Below are 5,355 nucleotides of genomic sequence, written 5' to 3' on the forward strand. Positions count from 1 at the left end.
GACTACTTTTTTGTGTTATAGACATGGTTTCTAGGCCGTATGTTGTCACCGGCAATAAGTATAAAATATCTAAAATAATCTTTTTAAGCATATAGGGACTTCTTTATTTTCAAAAATATATTTTAGTTTGCCGTAAGCAGCCCAACTTAGTCCAATTCATCTTGGTAACTCCGCTATCTGGTTATATTTACCAAGGTTGACTTGGTGTCCTAGATAAATATATTCATCAACCACTTCGATTTTATTATCGTTAGTGAAAATGTCTCGTCCTGTTGAACTCATAATCTTTGTTTTATGAATGTTCATTTCCAAACCAATCCTTTTTGAAGCTTCATGTAGTTCTATAATAATTTCGCTTAGTTCATCCATGTCTTTACTCATGACTACTATATCATCTGCGAATTCGAGGTGACTCAAGTACATGCCATCGATCTTTACACCCTTATTTTCCCAATTCAGGTTTTTAAATACATCCTCTAAGGCTAGCGTAAAGAGCTTTGGCGATATTGTGTCCCCTTGTCTGACACCTTTCTCTATTTTGATTTTATCAGTTTTTGTGTCCTCATTAATCCTCACATCCATAGTAGCGTTGTCATAAATGAATTTTATTAATCTAATGTATCTAGAATCAACTCGGGCATTTTGAAGTGCTTCAATAACAGCCCATTTTTCAACTGAGTCAAACGCTTTACGATAGTCGATAAAAGCTAAATGTAGTGTTATGTTATTCAGTTGACTTTTCTATGAGTAGTCGAATTGATTGGATGTGATCTCTAGTTCCAAGCCTTTGCGAAAGCCTGCTTGTTCTACAGGTTGATAAGAATCAAGTTTTTGTGTTAATCGGTTAAGCGCTGATAATACGATACATAATTTTTTTTATTTTTTTTTGTGAATATCTTCATTGCACGAAAAACACACATGCGTATTTCCTTGGTTCATATTTCTGTGTACCTCGATACCACGGTAACGACACTACCTCTTAATATGCTATATTTTTAAGTTTTAAAATTGTTTAAAAAAATCCAGCAACACTACTGACTAGTCCAACTTGTTAGCGTCCGCGTCGCGAACCCTCGGAAATGGGATCACACTCATAACGGTGTAATCACAACAGATAACGAGAGGATGAAAATCGAGTTTCTGGCGCCTCCGAACTAGGTAAGGGAAGGTAACCCCGACAAAAAATCCACCAGAAAAGACAACGGGAAACCCTTTTGGTCATCTTTTCCCAGGAATCACTATGGCGAGTACATCAAACAAGCAGTTGTCCAGGCCTCGAAGTAGCGCAGGGCCGATATGCACTCGCGGTAGTGATCGCCAACGTCAGGGAGACCTGACAGGGCACCGCGAGAAGATGGCAAAATAAATTTAAAATCATAAATACGCCGGTCATATAACTAGTGTACACTCCCGCTAACTGCCAATAACTGACTGATTGAATGAATCTCGTCTTTTGTTTTTTTCTCATTCACACAAACAACGGCCACAGAACAGCGGCTCTGTCTTCCTTGCTATAAGTTCTTTTCTCGTGCTCTTTCTTATACAATAAGGCAGATCTATTGTGGTATTGGCGTCACTTTCATTCGTATAATTATTCTTCGCAAAGTAAGGATAAATGTTATTTTGTTTTAAAATTTAGCATATTTATCAAATTTTTATTCTTTAAATCCGATGTGAAAATGTCGATTTAAAGATTACAAAAAATACAACTTTATTATTTAAATAAATGGAGAGATATATCAAGTCTGGTATCTCGTATATGTAGACTCGTGTCGCATCATAGCCACACAAGAGTTAACTGTTAAGACTGTGTTAAAAAATCCACCAGCAAACGGTGATGTAACGTCTTGTTGTAAAGCAAAAAAACGAGATATTTTGTAATAAAGGTATTTTAAAACAAAAAAATAACATGTATTTGTTCTGTTAAATGATATTTTTTCTATATTTTATGAAAATAATTTTATAATTTAGAACTATCTATTAGCAAAATACTTTTTTTCCAAAGGGGATATACATCAAGCCTTGTATTCTATTTAGACTCATGTGACATCATTGCGACTCAGAGTTAAAATTAATCAATGACAGGTTAGCTATTTAAATCTATTAATCTTATATTAAATACAAATTTATTTTTATAATATTGTAAATACAATAATCAAAATAATAATAGAATGGAAAATATTTTGTTTTCCGACGTGTTGATTTACGAGTTTTTTAAGATGAATTGTACAAAAATTGACATAACACTTTGACTGTTGCAAATTATAATAATAAAAAACGGAAAAAACCAACAAAAAAAACAAAAATATTGCGTATTAATCAAAATCGGGAGCATGTACTAGATATTTCGATTTGATTTAATTTTTATTTTACCGACAAAAAGTAAGTTTATGGTCTCTTCAAATGTGACGTAAACTAATAATCTTCATATCGTAGACAAACCCGTTTGTAATTATACGTATATCGCTGTACAAAATGACGCCACAAATAGCAAAGAAGTAAGTCGTTTTTAAATTACATGCTAAAAAGTATGACATTTTATTATAAAATATTTAATTTGTTCATTTTGGGAAGTTAATTAAACAAATCAAAGAATTTTTGACACAATCCACGATAGAAAAATATTATTCATATATCTGTACCTCAAAGGCAGACGGATGCAAATACAGAATTTAATGACACGACATTTGATTTTCGTATCCAGTTTGTGATCATGTCCATTGATTTTGAAAAAATAGAAGTCTTATAGTGAACAGACCAATGTATTAAGATAATGAAATTTCAAATTAATGATATAAATTATTAGAAATCACGTAGAGAAATTAGATTCTTTAAGCTTTTATTGAACATTTTACGTTAGGACTTGCGTCCGTCTGCCTCTGGGGTACAGATGTAAGTATAATATTTTTGATGACAAAATTTACGTGTTAATCTAGATCAATAAATAAAAACGCTTAAACTCAGTGTTAGGGTTATAGTAGAGAATAATAAAAGCGAGTTCGAATCCCACTTTACCCCAACTTGATTCCTATTATCTAATAGTGAGTTATTTACAACTTGTTGAAAATGGCCCTCAAAATTAAATATTTGGGTAAATCATAAGAACGCAAATATGTATTTTTTCTTATTAAAAAAAAAAAAAACCTTAGACTTTAATTCGCTTTTAGTTTCGGTTTCGGCTAGTTTTGGCCAATAAAACGAGTTTCGGCCGCGTCTTCGGTTTCGGCAAAAATCGGCCGAAACTTTGGTTCTGCCAAAACTTGCGGTCGGGATGTGTCCGTTAACTTTCGACTGAACTCGGGAGCATCCTATAGCTCGTAATTCGGCCGCGAGACCTTTCATACACATATTTTTGTAATTCCTTTACTTATTTTTAAAAAAAAAATTACAGAAGCATACAGTCAACAATAATTAAATTTACTAATATTGATGTTTTTTGTTGATATTTCTTGATAAAACTTCATAGTTAATGATTATGATAAAATTATAAATAAACTTATCAATGAAACTTCTTGGTTTAGTTTTACTTTTTACTTGGGCGAAAGCGCTCGTTGGTCAAAATAATAAAAAGTAAAACTTAACCAAGAACTTTCACTGATAAGTTTGTTTATAATTTTATCATAATCATTAATTAAATTTACAATAAAGATAAGGTTTAAAGACACACCAGCGAAGTTTCTAAATAAAAATCATACATGTTAAATTATGGCACATTGATTTGGTTTTTAAAATGTCTATAAAAATACTGATTTTTAATAGTATGACAGAACTATAAATGTATATATTTTTACTTACTTGCTTTAACATAATTGTTCATTTTTGTACATGTGTACTGAATAAGAAAGATGTGCGCTATAAAAATGACGCTAAAGCATGGGGTAAAATAATATCTATCAGAAATCATTTGCTACCGCTTAAAGAGAAGACCCTTCGACAAAAGCGTCCCAAATTTTGTGGTTTGGTTTTCAGTACAACAACAAACGTGTAACGGTCGCTTTCGGTTTGCTCTTGCAATTCTCGACCCGAGTTTTTACGGCCCGTTATTTTGCTGTAAACTGTAGCTAACTTCGTCGACAATATTCATAGAATGGTTTTTGTCCGTATAAGAGACGTATGAGAATAATATGTTCGTATAAATTTTATAAATAATATAATTGAGTACTTGTTTAAACAAACATCATCTATTTTTATTCTAACTCTTACTACGCAATTCCGATAGTAATATACGTTTTTGCACATTAGATAATTCTATTTTAAGTTCATACTCCGCGAGATTAGTACGCTTGACTAGAACTCACAACTCAAGATAAGTCCATATTTACGAAAGGTACATAAAATAAAAATACGTCACCAACGACTTTTCTTGTAGCATAATAGTTTTATGCATTTACTGTACACTGCTTCTCTATGTCCATTTCACTACAAAATACTTGCCGCCTAAGCTACCTTTTCAATTCTCATTAATTTAAGATTCTTAGCGAATATCATTACTTTATCGAGAAATATTTTTGATGATGGAGACTGTTTTAAAAAAGAAAAACCACGAAGATGACCGAGAAACACAATAAGAAGTTAATATAAGTGTAAATAAATCAAAATAAGTGTGTAATTGTATAAATCAATGACAAGGTTCTATATTTTTTATCGCAAATAAACTCATATATGGAAAATTAAATAATTCAATTAATTGCAATTAGATCAATAAATGTAATCGAATTTTAGTAATATTTTATTAACTACATGGATACCTACGCTACAACTGTTTCATTTTTCTTTTTTTTTTTCTTGTTTAAAATAAACTATAATTGAGTGAGATTAGTGATCAGTGATAGTGCCGTCGAGTTCAAATTAGAGTACATAGTTCGAACCCTGCATTACGGCTTCACCACAACTGGAATCCCATTTTCTAGTATGATTATTTACGAAATGAAAAAAAAACATTCGTTTACCTAATTAAAACTAAATTAAGCATAATTGCACAGCAACATCAAGCCCACCTAAAATAGAGACATACACGAGTACCTCAGTAATAATTAGATACTCGCTCACTCGCTCATACATATGCCCTTTCGTTCTATTGCATTAAACAAAAGCGTTTCAATTTTTTGGTTTAACAACAAATTTGTAACGGACGGTTTCGGTTTGCGCTTGCAATTCTCGACCTGAATACCCACGGCCCGTTGTATTGCTGTAAACTGTAGCTTACTTTGTGGTTGATAGTCAAATAATTGTTTTTGTCCGTATAGGTGACTATAAACCGTGGCGTATAATTACTCTTATAGTAGAACCGTGGTATTTAGTTTAAACCTCAGAGTAATAATACGCCAAGCTATAGAGAAGCCCTATCGCTATTCT

The sequence above is a fragment of the Micrasema longulum genome, unplaced genomic scaffold (assembly GCF_059751315.1).
Source record: "Micrasema longulum isolate JH-2025_06_02 unplaced genomic scaffold, ASM5975131v1 h1tg001571l, whole genome shotgun sequence".
Classification (NCBI taxonomy): Eukaryota; Metazoa; Arthropoda; class Insecta; order Trichoptera; family Brachycentridae; genus Micrasema; species Micrasema longulum.